The following is a 19,747-nucleotide window of genomic DNA, read 5'->3' on the forward strand; positions in this document are numbered from 1 at the left end:
CGTCGATGAAAACACCATCTGGGAAACACATCTGTGCATCAGCCACAGGGAGGAGCTACTGAGTCAGTTACACCACAGATATCACACCCACATCTATCAAAGAGAAGGACTCCTTGTACCTGGTACCCACACACGCTGTGAAAAAGAACAGAAATTCGACAGGGAAGGATCAGGCATTTTCTGATGCCTCCATATATGGCAACCCTGCTGTGACTGGGGACTTAAATAGACTTTAGCACAGGTATCCCAGGACAAATGACATGGACACAAAAAGAGGTGGAATACAAAAAAAAATACAGAGATGAAGAACTGCAGGAGAAGATGGGGGTGGATGTGGGGGTTGCTATATGTATCACGGAGAGAGGGGGGAATGATAAAACGATAGCATGCTAAAGGCCGAAGGCTTAGGGTGCTTCAGACAGCAGAGAGAGAGAGAGAGAGAGAGAGAGAGAGAGAGAGAGAGATAAAGTGTGAGAGAGAGAGAAAGTGTGAGAGAGAGAGACAGAGAGAGAGAGAGAGAGAGAGAAAGTGAGAGAGAGAGAGAGAGAGATAAAAGAGAGAGAGAGATAAAGAGAGAGAGAGATAAAGAGAGAGAGAGAGAGATAAAGTGTGAGAGAGAGAGATAGAGATAAAGTGAGAGAGAGATAAAGTGAAAGAGAGAGAGAGAGAGAGAGAGATAAAGTGAGAGAGAGAGAGAGAGAGAGAGGGAGAGAGAGAGATAAAGTGAGAGAGAGAAAGTGAGAGAGAGAGATAAAGAGAGAGAAAGTGAGAGAGAGAGAGAGAGAGAGAGAAAGAGAGAGAGAGATAAAGAGAGAGAGAGAGATAAAGAGAGAGATAAAGAGAGAGAGAGAGATAAAGTGTGAGAGAGAGAGAGAGAGAGAGAGAGAGAGAGAGAGAGAGAGAGAGAGAGAGAGAGAGAGAGAGAAAGAGAAAGTGAGAGAAATGGGGACACAGAGAGATAGATAGAGAGATTGAGATAGAGAGATAGAAGTTGAGGTTGAGATAACAGAGTGTGTTGGATGTGTATGGGGATTATCGAACGTAAACTACTGAGATTGTAGGGGATGGGGAGAGGATGTAGGGGAGGTAGAAAAAATAGGTATACAGTGCATTCAGAAAGTATTTAGACCCCTTGACTTTTTCCACATTTTAGCCTTATTCTAAAATTGCTGAACTTTTTCCCGCTCATCAATCTACACAAAATACTCCAGAATGATAAAACAAAAACAGTTTTTTATAAATGTTAGCAAATTTAACTTAAATATTACATTTACATAAGTATTCAAACCCTTTACTCAGTACTTTGTTGCACCTTTGGCAGTGATTACAGCCTCTAGTCTCCTTGGGTAGGACACTGCGTAAGCTTGGCACACCTGTTTTTGGGGAGTTTCTGCCAATATTCTCTGCAGATCCACCCAAGCTCTGTCAGGTTGGATAGAGAGCGTCAGGCCAAAGAGTTCAATCTTGGTTTCATCAGACCAGAGAATCTTGTTTCTTATGGTCTGAGAGTCCTTTAGGTGTCTTTTGGCAAACTCCAAGCAAGCTGTCATGTGCCTTTAACTGAGGAGTGGATTCTGTCACTGTATCTTCAATAGGGGCTGAGTTGAAAATCGACCAACCTCAGATTTCCATATCCTGGTTGGATTTTTGCTCAGTGTTTTGCCTGCCATATGAGTTCTGTTATACTCACAGATATCATTCAAACGGTTTTAGAAACTTCAGAGTGTTTTCTATCCAAATATACTAATAATATGCATATATTAGCAACTGGGACTGAGGAGCAGGAAGTTTACTCTGGGCACCTCTGGGCACCTTATTCATCCAGCTACTCAATACTATATATATATTTGTGTAAGAGTATTGATAGCCTAGCATAGCATTAAGCCTAGCATTCAGCAGGCAACATTTTCACAAAAACAAGAAAAGCATTCAAATAAAATCATTAACCTTTGAAGAACTTCAGATGATTTCAATGACGAGACTCTCAGTTAGATAGCAAATGTTCATTTTTTCCAAAAAGATTATATAGCTCCGTTTTGTTCATCACGTTTGGCTAAGAAAAAGACCGGAAAATGCAGTCAATAAAACGCCAAACTTTCTTCCAAATTAGCTCCATAATATCGACAGAAACATGGCAAACGTTGTTTCAGAATCAATCCTCAAGGTGTTGTTCACATATCTATTCGATAATATATCAGTCATGACAGTTGGTTTCTCATCAGAAGCGAACGGAAAAATACTGCAGCTGGAGATTACGCAATAATTGCAACGGAGGACACCAAGCGACCACCTGGTAGATGTAGTCTCTTATGGTAAATCTTCCAATGATATGCCTACAAATACGTCACAATGCTGTCGACACCTTGGGGAAGCGACAGAAAGCCTAAGCTCATTCGTGGCCCATTCACAGCCATATAAGGAGTCATTGGCATGAGGCGGTTTAAAAAAATGCTGCACTTCCTGATTGGGTTTTTATATGGGTTTCGCCTGTAACATCAGTTCTGTGGCACTCACAGACAATATCTTTGCAGTTTTGGAAACGTCAGAGTGTTTTATTTCCAAAGCTGTCAATTATATGCATAGTCGAGCATCTTTTCGTGACAAAATATCTTGTTTAAAATAGCGCCCCCTATATCCTATATCCCCTATATCCAAGAAGTTAAGGAGAGCTTTATCTATATTTCCATGTATAACACTTGTATTTTCATCAACATTTATAATGAGTATTTCATTAAATTGATGTGGCTCTCTGCAAAATCACTGGATGTTTTTGGAACTAGTGAACATAACGCGCCAATGTATACTGAGAACTTTTTATATAAATATGAACTTTATCGAACAAAACATACATGTATTGTGTAACATGAAGTCCTATGAGTGTCATCTGATGAAGATCATCAAAGGTTAGTGATTAATTCTATCTCTATTTCTGATTTTTGTAACTCCACTGTTTGGCTAGAAAAATGGCTGTGTTTTTCTGTGATATGGCTCTGAACTAACAATCGTTTGTGGTGCTTTCGCTGTAAAGCCAATTTGAAATTGGACACTGTGGTGGGATTAATAACAAGATTACCTTTAAAATGTTATAAGATACTTGTATGTTTGAGGAATTGTAATTATGAGATTTCTGTTGTTTTGAATTTGGCGCCCTGCACTTTCACTGGCTGTTGTCATATCGTTCCTGTTAATGGGATCTCAGCCCTAGGAAGTTTTAACAGTCTGATGTCCTTGAGATAGAAGCTGTTTTTCAGTCTCTCGGTCCCAGCTTTGATGCACCTGTACTGACCTCGCCTTCTGGATGATACCGGGGTGAGCAGGCCATGGCTCGGGTGGTTGATATCCTTGATGATGTTTTTGGCCTTCCTGTGACATTGGGTGCTGTAGGAAGGCCAAAAAGATCATTGAGGACATCAACCACCTGAGCCACGGCCTGGTCACCCTATATAGACAGGTCTGTGCCTTTCCAAATCATGTCCAATACATTTAATTACCACAGGTGGACGCCAATCAAGTAGAAACATCTCAAGGATGATCAATGGAAACAGGACGCACCTGAGCTCAATTTCGAGTCTCATAGCAAAGGGTCTGAATGCTTACATGTATGTAAATAAGGTATATACATTTTTTTTTACTGAAAACATGTTTTCAGATTGTCATTTTGGGGTATTGTGTGTAGATTGCTGATGAAGTAAATGTATTTAATACATTTTAGAATAAGGCTGTAATGTAACAAAATGTGGAAAAAGTCAAGGGGTCTGAATGCTGTCCAAAGGTATATATGTATAGGTGTATATACACTATTTACTACTTTATTTATGCTATAATGTATTATACTATATTACTATTTATATTACTATTTTTGACAAGCTCTGCAACATCCAACCAACAGACATGATAGACATGACATGTTACTACTATCACAGCATTTTCGTCCGATATTGCCAATATTTCTGCCGAGAAAATACCGTACGAATACCTGTAGCATGTTGTGGAAATTCATACTGAGAGACTTTGTAATTTCTTCAAGCAATCATCTTTATTTAATATTGATTAATTATTGCAATAATGAAGCTGTTGACCCCACACTCTAAAATGTGTTGCCGAGGCTTAATCTTTACAGAAATGCAGAGTTCTTTATATAGTAGATCTAAAAATGCTTAGTCATGGCTGGTTCCACCCCTCCCATGCAGAATGGGGCATCATAAGTCACTCTGGGTTCATCCGGTCATTATCTGCAGGGGGGGGGGGGTATTTTAACCCCCACCCGGCTAAGTTTCCCAGATGCAAGGATGATTTTGAGACAATGAGGGATTGTTCTACTGCTTAACTATCTCTAGTAAAACCCATTATATGCCCAGATTAGCTGCAGGGAGCTAAAGTGGAGAACATAAAAACACAGCATTAGTAAAACAGAAATGTGTTACTATTTGTTAAGTGTTAATTGTTAAATATCAAACAAATCAGGTAAATACGTAATTTTTTCTCTCACAAGCATCAAGAGGCTACAGCCTATTGCATGTTGAGCACCTACACATTATTATGTCACCAACTACATACCCCCAATACAGCTTATATAAACAATACAAAAAAAAAGATCAGAAATAGTACAGGCCATACATTAGATGCTTGATATAGTCCGACAGTACATTAAAGTACATGTTCTCTACTCGCTGTTCAGTTTATGATAGCAGTATTTCATCTTTTATCTGCCAAGTACGGCTTAAATGTCTTGTAATATAATTGTATCTGAATAATTAAAGTACTATTAATACATTTAGCATTTGGTGGGGGTCTCCATGTTGTGATCTCTCTCTCTGTACAGTAAAATCTAATAGTGCGTGAGAGGACCTTCTCAGCTGTCAATCAAACAGGTCATGCCCCACATACACACACAGCCTGGGGGTGACTCTCAATTGTATTTCCTTAATACCTTATGTCCTACCTCTTGTCCTTAACAAAACGAGGAGAAAAACATTGAAGGTTCCTATACGTTCTGGCTTTGTCCCTGAACCTAACTGTAGTCGACCCAGAAGCCTTAACGGTGGTGGTGGGGGAGCATGGGACTCCTGGTTTGTATTGACAGGAAGCAGATTCAACAGGAAGAGAAAGGGGGCTGAACTCGAGGGGTTTCAGAGGGCTAAGAACAAAGGGTCACATGGAAGGAATATAACACATGTCTGGGGAATGAAGTATTTGGAAGGATTTGGAATAGAGAGTATAAAACAATATATTTTATATTATGCCCCTTGACACATGCTTTAGTCTAACAATGGAGAGAGAGAAGAGATATCTGAAAAGGAAATGTCAAACCTCAGCTAAATGGATTACGAAATACAAATGGCTCCATACTGAAATGTATGTCAACGGAAATGTCAGATTCCATGAAGGTAAACTTTTAAAACTAGATTATTAACCAGTCAGTTCCTTGATACCTGCAGTACAAAGAGATTAGTTTAATATTGACTCAAATGGAACTTGATTCCTAGAATCATCTTTTATTTATGTCAAGCCGAGGACTAAGCTTGATCTTTTGTCAGACTGTCAGAGCACAGCTTCCTCTGATGTTGTGGAGTTCCTTCCTACAAAACCCTTTAAGAATTTACATCCAACTGACTTATTAACATGACAACAAGAAATGGGTCATTCAGAAAAGAGATCACACAGTGGAACAGGGAGGGATGGAGAAATAAAAGTGGGAATGAGAGAGAGAAAGAGGAGTGTAGAGAGGGTGAGAGCAGGAGAGAGAAAGAGATAGTTGGGGGAAAGAGGAAGGGAGAGACTGGTTTGAATAATTGAAGAAAATAACGGAACTGCAGCAGAACAGAACAAACCCAGACCCCCCCTCTCTCACTCTCTCATTTTCCCTCCCTCCCTCTCTCGATCTTTCTCTCTCTAACATTCTGCTCTGTCTGCCTCTACAGAGACGGAGTCAGCAGTGGCACCATAGCATCTCTTTCATTCTCCCCACATCAGCCTGAGGGACTGGGGCCCTCAGTAGTCAACACACACACTACCTCTGTGTTTCTCTCTGATGCACTACCATCCCAACAGCTCTGACGCCATCAAGCTAACGGTTTCAATGCAGAGGGAACTGAACTGTGTGTGTGTGTGTGTGTGTGTGTGTGTGTGTGTGTGTGTGTGTGTGTGTGTGTGTGTGTGTGTGTGTGTGTGTGTGTGTGTGTGTGTGTGTGTGCGCGCGTGCGTGCGTGCGTGCGTGCGTACTTGTGTTCGTGTGGCATGAGTAAATTCGATCTCTCTTGTTTTCACACGGCAGCACCATGTGCAGTTTCACTCTCACAGAGTTGTTATTATAACTTGCTAATGAGCTGTTTGATTGGCGTTACCACTCTGCTCACATTGTAATTCCCCAGAGGCTGTAGGGATGAAACATGGGCTGATGTGGTTTGTTTCTACTATTTAGAAACTGAGACATTCTGTGATTGTTCCTCCTCACAGTTACCAGAGCCTAAGGCAGCAAGAGAGAGCAAAATAAGAAGAGAGGTAGAGAGAGAGAGACAGAGAGAAAGAGACATAGAGACAGAGAGAGACTAAACCTTCCATAAAAAGCCATCACCTACAGATAAATTAACCCAGAGAAGAGCCCCCCTAAGCAAGCAGGTCCTGGGGCTTTCTTCACAAACATAAACAGACCCCATAGAGCCCCAGGGCAGCAACACAATTAGACCCAACCAAATCATGAGCAAACACAAAGATAATTACTTGACACATTGGAAAGGTTTTACAAAAAAACAGAGCAAACTAGAATGCTATTTGGCCCTAAACAGTGAGTACACAGTGGCAGAATACCTGACCACTGTGAATAACCCAAAATTAAGGAAATCTTTGACTATGTACAGACTCAGTGAGCATAGCCTTGCTATTGAGAAACTCTGCCGAAGGCAGACCTGGCTCTCAAGCGGAGACAGGCTATGTGCACACCACCCACAAAATGAGGTGGAAACTGAGCTGCACTTCCTAACCTCCCGCCAAATGTATGACCATACATTCAAAAAATGTGTGGTTCAACAAGAGTTTTTCTAAGATCCTCAAAGTTCTTCAAATAACCATAGGGTTCTTGGCACTGAAAATGCCCCCCAATAGGTTCTTCCAAGAACCCCATAGAAGGTGGGGTTCATCAAGGAACCTCCTTAGTTGGTTGGGGTTCTTGCAGGAACCTAACATTTTTGATTTGAAAGGACAGCAGGAGTAGGCACTTAACGGAAAAATGTAAAGATCTCCTCAATTTGAGGTAAGGTTTGACCCTTGTATGATCTAAATTGATATTGTTTTATGGTGATACTATTTTCATATTTGTGCCAATCTTTCTAAAACAGAAAATGGACACATTTCAATGGATATCAATCAACAAAGAGGTAAGAATATATAGGCTATAAGAATATGTTGAAGACTAGCTGAATTGTGTGCTGATGACTGAACTACTCACTTCTGTGTCTGTGTCTGCAGGTATACAGACGAGGAGGCATTCAAAGGTATGTCAATTGGTATTGGTATGTTATGCAGATCACAAGGTATGTGTATGAAAACCATTATCAAAACAGTTTTTTTTAAATTCACATTCACCACAAATACCAAGGTTCTGTCGTGTGCATGTTTTGTTAATCATCTGTATAATTACTCTTTTTTGGATTCTCAGACTTAACCCTTCCTACACCTCTTATGAATATAACAGGAAACCTGTTTGATCACCATGCACTGCAGAATCATTCTGGCTATGGATATGGAGAACATCAACACATGAACATGAACACGCCAGAGGATAAACCCATTGGACTTGGGACTCTGCTGGGAGTTTACCTCATATTTAGATTTTTTAAATTCTGCTTTGCCAATAAAATCATAATAAACATTGAGAACTGAAATATTGTGTTATTGTTATGGGTATTATTATTATTATTAAGAATAATAATAATAATAAGGGGAGGAGGGGTAGTTAAAAAACATACCCCAAAAGGTTCTTCAAAAGGTTATTTGAAGGATCCATTAAAAGGGGTTCTTTGAAGAACCCTTTTAAACGGTTATTCAAAGAACTTATAGGTGTTCCCCCACAGTTTCAGTTTGAAGAACCCCTAAAGGATACTCCAGGAACCTTTTCTTTTTAGACTGTATTAGAGACATATATTTCCCTCAGATTACACAGACCCACAAAGAATTTGAAAACAAATCCAATTTTGATAAACTCCTATATCTATTGGGTGAAATACCACGGGATGACATGTCGTGGAAAATGACATAATTAGTCACGCTATCCCATGTTTTACTGCTTAAAGAATAGTCTCTTGTTATACAGTGGGGCAAAAATGTATTCAGTCAGACACCAATTGTGCAAGTTCTCGCACTTAAAAAGATGAGAGAGGCCTGTAATTTTCATCATAGGTACACTTCAACTATGACAGACAAAATGAGAAAAATAAATCCAGAAAATCACATTGTAGGATTTTTTATGAATTTATTTCCAAATTATGGTGGAAAATAAGTATTTGGTCAAAAACAAAAGTTTATCTCAATACTTTGTTATATACCCTTTGTTGGCAATGACAGAGGTCAAACGTTTTCTATAAGTCTTCACAAGGTTTTCACACACTGTTGCTGGTATTTTGGCCCATTCCTCCATGCAGATCTCCTCAAGAGCATTGATGTTTTGGGGCTGTTGCTGGGCAACACAGACTTTCAATTCCCTCCAAAGATTTTCTATGGGGTTGATATCTGGAGACTGGCTAGGCCACTCCAGGACCTTGAAATGGTTCTTACGAAGCCACTCCTTCGTTGCCCGGGCGGTGTGTTTGGGATCATTGTCATGCTGAAAGACCCAGCCATGTTTAATCTTCAATGCCCTTGCTGATGGTAGGCTTTGTTACTTTGGTCCCAGCTCTCTGCAGGTCATTCACTAGGTCCCCCCGTGTGGTTCTGGGATTTTTGCTTACCGTTCTTGTGATTATTTTGACCCCACGGGGTGAGATCGTGCGTGGAGCCCCAGATCGAGGGAGATTATCAGTGGTCTTGTATGTCTTCCATTTCCTAATAATTGCTCCCACAGTTGATTTCTTCAAACCAAGCTGCTTACCTATTGCAGATTCAGTCTTCCCAGCCTGGTGCAGGTCTACAATTTTGTTTCTGGTGTCCTTTGACAGCTCTTTGGTCTTGGCCATAGTGGAGTTTGGAGTGTGACTGTTTGAGGTTATGGACAGGTGTCTTTTATACTGATAACAAGTTCAAACAGGTGCCATTAATACAGGTAACGAGTGGAGGACAGAGGAGCCTCTTAAAGAAGAAGTTACAGGTATGTGAGAGCCAGAAACCTTGCTTGTTTGTAGGTGACCAAATACTTGTTTTCCACCATAATTTGCAAATAAATTCATTAAAAATCCTACAATGTGATTTTCTGGAGAAAAAAAAATCTCATTTTGTCTGTCATAGTTGAAGTGTACCTATGTCATTTTTGATCTGTTATTAAAGGTTAATAGATGACGTTATTACAAAAACATTGTAATGTGAAGGGTTTTCCTAGTATATGTCTGATGTTTATACATTGTACGTTGTATGGAAAATATCCAAATCAAAGAGAATGTTTTGGGGAAGATGAAATGGTAAGTTAGTTAGTCTAAAATGGGATTTGAGAAACATCTAGCCCTTGCCTCATTAACTTGGTGCGCCCAGAAAATTGCCCTAAAGGCGGCTACGCCCACTTCTGACCCAAGGGTATAAAACCTGTGAGTATAGAATTTACAACAGGACTACATGACCCCAGCTGCAGCAGGGTCTGAAAAAGTCAACCAACCGAGAATGCAACGCAAGTTTGAGGACAAAGAAATCCTTTTCTACCCAAGCTACGGATGAGTAGCTGTGTCTAAGCGGATGAATTCAAGTTGATCCACCTAGCCTCCATCTCCCATCGAATCGTGGTATCTAAATGGTTTCATTCCTATGCTGTGAGCTCTGAGCTATAGAGCTGTCTGTCCTCAGAAGACCCCTTCCAGAGAAAGGGGTGAGGGAACAGACTCCTAAGCCAAAAGGACACTGACACCGGGAGGACGCGCAGGGAGGTGCGCAGGAGAAGTGCGTCATCGAACAGCGGAACGGAGATCATCACCACATAATTACATCATTATATTCTGACCCATAAGAGCAGCAGTTTGAGGCAAATTCACCCAAATGTATATTTCACTTGAGTACTTCTTTTTCTCTCTCTTTTGAAATTCCCATTGTGGGTAACAAGCGCCATAGTGTGTTGGCCTAAGTTCTAATCAATAGCCTATAATGTGTTTTGTCTATGTGTATCTTTTATCATCATTTTAGCTTTTAGTAAATACAGTAAATATTCCATTAAGATTGGTGTGGTACGAATTCATTAGTGGGACCAGGATCCGTGCAGATTCAAGGGCTATACGACGTTCAGATTACGAGACTGATAGAGGAAACTGGTTAAGTAGCGGCTTTTGTAAAATCGTTATTCTGATATTCTTTGAGTTAATTTGGGAAATAGAAACTCAATAAAAACTAGTTTTCCCATGGTGCTCCAGGTTAATCAGTTAATAATTGCTTGATTCAGTTAATCACGTAATTAGAAACTTGCAATCATTCGATGAGCAACAGTCGTCACATTAACTAATACAACGTCACGACACAGTGAATAAAACAAACTTAGGGAGTAGGCTTCTGATGTTGACATGCATGAAACCAAGGCTTTTACGGTTACAGAGGTCAATAAATGAGAGTGCCTGGGGACACCCAGGGCCTGGGTTAAGCTCCACATCACCCAAGGAACAGAGGAGGAGTAGGATGACGGTACGGCTAAAGGCTAACAAAACTGGTCGTCTAGTGCATTGGGGACAGAATAAAAGGAGCAGATTTCTGGGCGTGGTAGGATAGATTCAGGGAATAATGTACAGACAGGGGTACGGTAGGGTGCGGTGGAGTGGAGGTAAGCCTAGGCATTGAGTGACGATAAGAGAGGTTGCATCTCTGGAGTAGTTATGCTGGGTGAGGTCACCGCATGTGTGGGAGGTGGGACAAAGGAGGTATCAGAGGCATGTTGAGTGGGACTAAAACAATGATAAATATCCTAAACGACAGTATACAAGGCATATTGATATTAGAGAGAGACATAAAGTGGGGCATAAAGCAATCACAGGTGTTGATTGGGAGAGCTGACTAAGACATCAACGGGTAAGACAACAACAGCTAATCAGCAAGACAACAACAACAGGTAAAATGGCAATGAATGGGCAGAGAGGGTAAGTTAGCTACACATAGGGGCTGAGTTCGGGGCTTGGGCCGGCAGATAAACAAAAATAAACAAAATGGAGTACCGTGATAAATGAACAGTCCAGCAGGCATCAGCTATGTAGCCAAGTGATCATAGGGTCCAGTGAACAGCAATAGATGAAACAGGGAGCCACTAGGTAGTCGTTACTAAGCTAGCAAGCGGGAGACATGGTGTTCAAAAAAAGTTTGCTGGCCGGGGCTAGTAGAAGCGTCTGCTCCGACGTCCGGCAAAGGCCAGTTGAGGTCACAACGGATGGAGTTACGTCGGCAGACCAGTCGTGATGGAACGGCGGGGCTCCGTGTCGACAAAGGGTCCAGGCCAGTTGGCAAAGGAGGTATTGGAGCTGGAGTAATTTTGCTTGCTAGCCGGGAGATGCACCTGGCTCGCGGCTAACTGGTGCTAGCTTCGGGACAAGGGTGTTAGCCACTAAAGCCACTCGGTAGCAGCTAGCTAGCAGCGATGATCCGATGCAAAGGTCCAGAGCTTACGGCAAGAATCCGGTGGAGTAGTGGATTCAAGTCTGGTTAGTGAAGTGTCCGTGAGGCATCAGCTGTGTAGCCGAGTGATCACTGAGCAGGCCGGGAGGTGGGCCTGGCTCAAAGCTAGCTTCGGGGTTGGGCCACTCGGTGGCAGTTAGCTAGCTGTGATGATCAGGAGTAATGGTACAGGGCTTCCGGCAGGAATCCGGTGTAGAATGGGAGAAAAACAGTCCAATGCACAGTCCAATTGTGATGGAGGTTCTGGCTATAAGGTCTAAAAATAGCAGATCCGTATGACATTGGGTGACGCGGGTTGCCGGAAGGTATATTTAATTAAAAAATTGAAAAGAGATTGAAAATGAATTGAAATATATACAAAAAAGACATATATATTAACTTTATTGTGCCAAGGAAGCAAGTCCTATATACACATGTACTGTAGTTATTACCACGCATGAGATTCCCACATTGTACATTGAATATATTCACTGATCATATACTCTTCCTTGGCAAATAAAGGTGTGGTTCAGGTATGAATCTCTGAGACATTCCTTTTCAGTCATATCAAACTCCATTATTTGAATGATGCTTTGTCTGCATGTATGTATTACAATTATACACTTCAACAGTGTTTACCACTCCTGCTCCTGGGACATCAATGATTACAAATTGTAACTATGCAATAGACTAGAAACATGATTGATTTGTAATTCATTTACACAGAAAAAAACTATGCAGATATATCTCCCTTCATCTGCATTAATCTGAGGACACAGGATAGTATTTCAATGAGATACTTAATTTCAACCAGTGGAGAATGTGAGATGCTTTATTGAAAGAAGTTAATTATCCAGGTGTTATACATACATAAATGCATTGTAATTATGATAATTGTAATATTATAAATACAAGTTCAATCTGTACTTTAATGCACATATGGTATGCATTATACAACGAGGAAGAAAGATGAGGTGGGGAGAGAGGTGTAGAAGACAGAAAGGGAAAGAGGTCAAAACAGAGGCAGACAGTATAAGCGAGCCCACAAGCGAGCCATTCAGGATCAGAATGATGACGCGTGGAAGAGGGAAAGGAATGAGATGGGAACAGCAATTTGTTGCAAGTTGGGGAAGAGGGATAATAGTTGAACAATAGACTATTCAACCTTTACTAAAGAATAGTCTAATAGCCAAGCTAGGTGTGAACCCCCCTATCACAGACCAGATTTGCCCTAACGACCAAGGGGTAACTTGCTACTCAATATAATGAAGTAATGACTTTTCAAAAAAGTGACCTTACACGTTATGTTGGCTGTCCTTACGAACCACATAGCATGTACAGCAGTATGTACAGGTATGTTAGCTAGCTACTTAACATTAGTAGTTATACATCAAACTTGCTTGTATATTAACTAGAGGCTATCTAACTACCAAACGTTTATTGACTTGATTATTCACGTCATTCTTAGCTTAGCTAAATGTCATTGTCATTGTGCTTTCTCAATGGACATTCGGGTACTTTCGTAAATTCGCTCTGGCTATCTATAGGCTGGACAATAGAACGAGTCAAAATTCACCCAAGGCTGAAAAAAGGCTTAAGAACGTTGGCTAAACTAGCGGGAGCCCATAGCAAATTTATGGAATCTAACGTTCGCAGAGCCCGTTTTGAATGGAGTGATGCTTAGAATTCCATTAAAAATGTATCCGTTTTAAGGACTGACTAGGGCGTGCATTCTAGCTAAGGATAAAACTGTTACCATTTATACTGATAGCGGATATGTGTTCGGGGTGGTGCAGGATTTTGGAACATTGGAGCAGCATCGTGGGTTCTTTACTTCATCTGGTAAGACAATTTCACATTCTAAACTGATTGTGAACCTGTTGGAAACCATTCTCTTGCCTACATCCATTTCTGTCTGCAATGGTCAAGCTCACACTAACGCATCTGACCCTGTCTCTAAAGGACATGCTATGGCTGATATGGCTGCGAAAGCAGCTGCCATGTCTATTGTTTCCCCCACTCTCCAAATAGTTTCACTTCCTGTTTCAGCTGCAAATATGTTTTCATTATAGGATGTTTCTGATCGGCAATCAGGTGCAGGGCCTGGGGAGGTGAGACAGTGGAGGAAGAAGTGTTCCTTTGACATACTGAGGAACCTCTGGCATGGGCCAAATGGTCTTCCCGTTTTACACAGATCTTGCTTCCTCTATGTGGCTAAGTTGGCACATGGCCAAGACCATGTGTCAAAGGGGGGAGTTGTAGAAATTGTACATAATTTTTGGTTTGCTCCTGGATTTTCTGTTTTGCAGGAGCAATTTTGTGCTAAGTATTTGACTTGCATGACTAACAATGCAGACAGAGGCATTCCGATGCCTATGTCAGCCGACCCAATGTCTGAAGGACCTTTTGAGCACATAATGATGGACTTCATTGAGCTTAATCTATGCCAGGGGTATAAGCACTACCTGGTTGCAGTTGATGCCTTCTCCAAATGGGTAGAATCATTTCCTTGTAAGCATGCCAGCAATGGCTGTGACAAAGAACCTACTAAGGGAAATCATCCCTAGGTGGGGTCTGCCATGTAAATTAACGTCAGACAACAGCTCTCATTTTTTAAATATTGTTATTCAGAACATCTCTGAAAGTTTGCAAATTGACCTGAGAACACATTGCAGTTATCATCCGTCCAGTGGTGGTCTCGTAGAGAGAGCCAACCAAATACTGAGAATGAAATTGACTAAACTGATGGCTGAGACAGGATTGCCATGGGTAACAGTAATGCCTCTGATGTACACTACTGTTCAAAAGTTTGGGGTCACATAGAAATGTCCTTGTTTTTGAAAGAAAAGCACATTTTTTTGTCCATTAAAATAACATCAAATTGATCAGAAATACAGTGTAGACATTGTTTATGTTGTAAATGACTATTGTAGCTGGAATTTTTTATGGAATATCTACATAGGCGTACAGAGGCCCATTATCAGAAACCATCACTCCTGTGTTCCAATGGCACATTGTGTTAGCTAACCCAAGTTTATCATTTTAAAAGGCTAATTGATCATTAGAAAACCCTTTTGCAATTATGTTAGCACAGCTGAAAACAGTTGTTTTGATTAAGGAAGCAATACATCTGGCCTTCTTTAGACTAGTTGAGTATCTGGAGCATCAGCATTTGTTGGTTCGATTACAGGCTCAAAATGTCCAGAAACAAATACTTCCTTCTGAAAGTCATCAGTCTGAGAAATTATTTCTCGCTATTCCATGCGGGAAATTTCCAAGAAACTGAAGATCTCGTAAAATGCTGTGTACTACTCCCTTCACAGAACAGCGCAAACTGGCCCTAACCAGAATAAAAAGAGAAGTGAGAGGCCACAGTGCACAACTAAGCAAGAGGACAAGTACATTAGAGTGTCTAGTTTGAGAAACAGTTTCCTCACAAGTCCTTAACTTCTTGCGTCGAGCCATCCCGGATCCGGTATCCTGACTACAGCCTCAAGCTCATTACCATAACGCAACGTTAACTATTCATGAAAATCGCAAATGAAATGAAATGAATCTATTTGCTCTCAAGCTTAGCCTTTCGTTAACAACACTGTCATCTCAGATTTTCAAAATATGCTTCTCAACCATTGCAAAACTAGCATTTGTGTAACAGTATTGATAGCTAACGTAGCATTTAGCGTAGCATTTAGCGTTAGCATTCAGCAGGCAACATTTTCACAAAAACCAGAAAAAGCATTCAAATAAAATCATTTACCTTTGAAGAACTTCGGATGTTTTCAATGAGGAGACTCTCAGATAGCAAATGTTCAGTTTTTCCTGAAAGATTATTTGTTTAGGACAAATCGCTCCGTTTTCTGCGTCACGTTTAGCTACGAAAAAAAACCTGTATCCAGGATTGTGTAAATCTATCCGCAAGCTCATTAGCATAACACAACGTTAACTATTCATGAAAATCGCAAATGAAATTAAATGAATCTATTTGCTCTCAAGCTTAGCCTTTTGTTAACAACACTGTCATCTCAGATTTTCTAAATATGCTTTTGAACCATAGCTAAACAAGCATTTGTGTAACAGTATTGATAGCCTAGCATTGGATTATGCCTCTATTTCAGCATGCAACATTTTACACAAAAACCAGAAAAGCATTCAAATAAAATCATTTACCTTTGAAGAACTTCGGATGTTTTCAATGAGGAGACTCTCAGATAGCAAATGTTCAGTTTTTCCTGAAAGATTATTTGTTTAGGACAAATCGCTCCGTTTTCTGCGTCACGTTTAGCTACGAAAAAAAACCTGTATCCATGATTGTGTAAATCTATCCGCAAGCTCATTAGCATAACACAACGTTAACTATTCATGAAAATCGCAAATTAAATTAAATTAATCTATTTGCTCTCAAGCTTAGCCTTTTGTTAACAACACTGTCATCTCAGATTTTCAAAATATGCTTTTGAACCATAGCTAAACAAGCATTTGTGTAACAGTATTAGTATTAGTATTAGCCTAGCATAGGATTATGCCTCTATTTCAGCATGCAACATTTTCCACAAAAAACAGAAAAGAATTCAAATAAAATCATTTACCTTTGAAGAACTTCAGATGTTTTCAATGAGGAGAGTCTGTTAGATAGCAAATGTTCCGTTTTTACAAAAAATATTATTTGTGTCGACTAATCGCTTCGTTTTGTTCATCACGTTTGGGTAAGGAAAAAGAAAAGTCATTAAAACGCAAACTTTTTTCCAAATTAACTCCATAATATCGACAGAAACATGGCAAACCGATGTTTAGAATCAATCCTCAAGGTGTTTTTCACATATCTATCGATGATAAAATCCATCGTGGCAGTTTACTTTCTCTTCTGAAGAAATGGAACGCGCATGGACCTACAGATTACGCACACAGGACACCGGGCGGGACACCAGGTAAATGTAGTCTCTTATGGTCAATCTTCCAATGATATGCCTACAAACACGTCACAATGCTGCAGACACCTCGGGGAATAGACAGAAAGCGCGGGCTCATTCCTGGCGCATTCACAGCCATATAAGGAGACATTGGAACACAGCGCCTTCAGAATCTGGGGCATTTCCTGTATGAAACTTCATCTTGGTTTTGCCTGTTGCATTAGTTCTGGGGCACTCACAGATAATATCTTTGCAGTTTTGAAGACGTCAGAGTTTTGTCTTTCCAAGACTGTCAATTCCATGCATAGTCGAGCATCTTTTCGTGACAAAATATTGCGCTTAAAACGGGCACGTCTTTTTATCCAATAATGACACAGCGCCCCCATAGGTTGAAGAGGTTAACTGGCAGCTTCATTAAATAGTACCCGCAAAACACCAGTCTCAATGTCAACAGTGAAGAGGCGACTCTGGGATGCTGGCCTTCAAGGCAGAGTTGCCAAGAAAAGCCACTAAGTTACTGTGCTGTACTTAACAATGTTCTGAAGTCTATTTTACCCAGGGGAAAAGCGGCAATACCTGAATCAAAGGGAGGACCACTTCACAAACTTCAGCCAGGTGATTGGCTGGTCATCAAGGACCTTTGCACAGAGGTCTACGTGGGTTCACGCCAGCCACTGCAGGTGCCCCACAACCCAGACGAAGATGGTCCGTTGTAGGCAACCCCAGATGCCATGGGAGGACCAGGACTGGACTCTCATGTTGGTTGCTTTATGGTCAGTCTTCTCATTGCAGCTTTTGTATGGGCCCTGGGAGGAGCAGAACAGCCCAGAGCCAGAAGTGGCCACAATGCAACTGAAGAATACAACACCATCATAGTTCCATGGCAGGACTGAAATAACAGCTGCTCCAGCTCGAGCCAACGGCAGGCTCAGGACAGGAGTCCTGCAAATAATTGCCGCTCCAATACAAGAAGAAGCAGGAGGTCGATGCATCCACTTGACGAGCATCACGGCCGGAATCACGAGGGAAACACTTGGTGGTCACTGCTTAATCATACACTAAAAACTGAACCAATGGTAGAAAACACCTCCTATCTATGTAGTCTTTTTCCACACTCAGCGATTTCACCATTCTTATAGTATTCAGTTGAGGCCAGCATTAACCTTTTTGGGATAGGGAGCAGCATTTTCACTTTTGGATGAATAGCGTGCCCAGACTGAACTGCCTCCTACTCTGTCCCAGATGCTAATATATGTATATTATTAGTAGTATTGGATAGAAAACACTCTGAAGTTTCTAAAACTGTTTGAATGATGTCTGAGTATAACAGAACTCATATGGCAGGCAAAAACCTGAGAAGAAATCCAAACAAGAAAACAGTGCCTATTGAAATCCCAGTGAGATATGAATGAGGATGCAATTCCTAGGGCTTCCACAAGATGTCACCGTCTTTAGAAACTGGTTTGAGGATTCTACTATAAAGGAGGGGCTCATAATAACTCTTGAGTGAGTGGTCTGGCAGAGAGACTCGGTCTCATGACGCGCGCTACCGACAGAGTTTGCTCTCGTTCCAAGGCTTTTCTTCAGACAATGAAATTCTCCGGTTGGAACCTTATTGATGATTTATGTTAAAACATCCTAAAGATTGATTGCATACCTCATTTGACTTGTTTCTACGGACTGTAACGGAACTTTTCAAGTTTTTGTCTGGAGGAAGTGCTCGCGCCTCATGAAGATGGATTACTGGGCTGAACACACTAACAACACGTGGCTAAATGATGGGCTTTATGGGACAAATCAGTCATTTATTGTCGAACTGGGATTTCTGGGAGTGCCTTCTGATGAAGATCATCAAAGGTAAATTAATATTTATAGTGTTTTTTCTAGCTTCTGTTGACGCCAAAATGGTGGATATTCCTCTGGCTGTTTTGGGATCTGAGCGCCGTTCTCAAATTATGCTCTTTCCGTTAATAAAAAAAAAAATCTGACACAGCGGTTGCATAGAGGATAAGTCTATATTTAATTCTGTGAATAACACTTGCATCTTTTATCAATGTTTATTATGAGTATTTCTGCAAAATCACCGGATGTTTTGGAATCAAAACATTACTGCACGGAACGCGCCAATGTAAACTGACATTTTTTAAATAAATATGCACATTATCAAACAAAGCATACATGTATTGTGTAACATGATGTCCTATGAGTGTCATCTGATAAAGATCATCAAAGGTTAGTGATTCATTTTATCTATATTTCTGTTTTTTGTGACTCCTATCTTTGGCTGGAAAATGGCTGTGTGTGTTTTTGTGATTTGGTGGTGACCTAACATAGTCATATGTTGTGCTTTCGCTGTAAAGCATTTTTGAAATGGGACACGATGTGTAGATTAACCTCTACAGACACCCGATCCTGTGAACGGGACTGTTGTCAACATCTGACACTAATTAGCATTACGCAACATACAAAAATATTACTAGAAATATTCCTATTCATGAAAATCACAAGTGAAATATATTGAGACACAGCTTAGCCTTTTGTTAATCACCCTGTCATCTCAGATTTTCATAGCATTTTGTCCAGCTAGCAGCAGGTAACTTGGTCACGGAAATCAGAAAAGCAATCAAATTAAATTGTTTACCTTTGATGAGCTTCGGATGTTTTCACTCACGAGACTCCCAGTTAGATAGCAAATGTTCCTTTTTTCCAAAAATATTATTGTTGTAGGATGAAATAGCTCCGTTTGTCCTTCACGTTTGGCTGAGAAATCGCCCGAAAATTGCAGTCACGAAAACAGCTAAAAATATTCCAAATTAGCTCCATAATATCGACAGAAACATGGCAAATGTTGTTTATAATCAATCCTCAAGGTGTTTTTCAAATATCTATTCGATAATATATCTATTGGGACAATTAGTTTTTCAGTAGGACCAATTGGAGTAATGGCTACCTCTGTATTTTACGCGAGAATCTCTCTGGGAGCATCAGGTGACCACTTGCGCAATGTAGCCGCCTACAGGTATTCTTCAACATAAATGCGTGAAACTACGTCACAATGCTGTAGACACCTTCGGGAATAC

General features: G+C 40.6%; 1 protein-coding gene and 1 long non-coding RNA gene across 6 annotated transcripts in view; one reads left to right on the top strand and one right to left on the bottom strand.

The window, feature by feature from the left end:
* The window catches only part of LOC115112985 (brain-specific angiogenesis inhibitor 1-associated protein 2-like), a 181,574-nt gene that overhangs the window by 45,194 nt on the left and 116,633 nt on the right, over positions 1 to 19,747 (bottom strand). The gene's annotated exons all lie outside the window — the stretch shown is intronic.
* LOC135565486 (uncharacterized) lies at positions 5,103 to 7,865 on the top strand. Of its 2 annotated transcripts, none has more exons than XR_010461634.1 (4): positions 5,103 to 5,387; positions 5,922 to 7,373; positions 7,465 to 7,490; positions 7,691 to 7,865. It is a non-coding gene; the product is annotated as an uncharacterized LOC135565486 (long non-coding RNA). The 2 variants fall into 2 exon arrangements; XR_010461633.1 differs by having other exon boundaries at positions 5,105 to 5,387; positions 7,335 to 7,373.

This window comes from Oncorhynchus nerka, linkage group LG28 (assembly GCF_034236695.1).
Source record: "Oncorhynchus nerka isolate Pitt River linkage group LG28, Oner_Uvic_2.0, whole genome shotgun sequence".
In the NCBI taxonomy this organism is placed as follows: Eukaryota; Metazoa; Chordata; class Actinopteri; order Salmoniformes; family Salmonidae; genus Oncorhynchus; species Oncorhynchus nerka.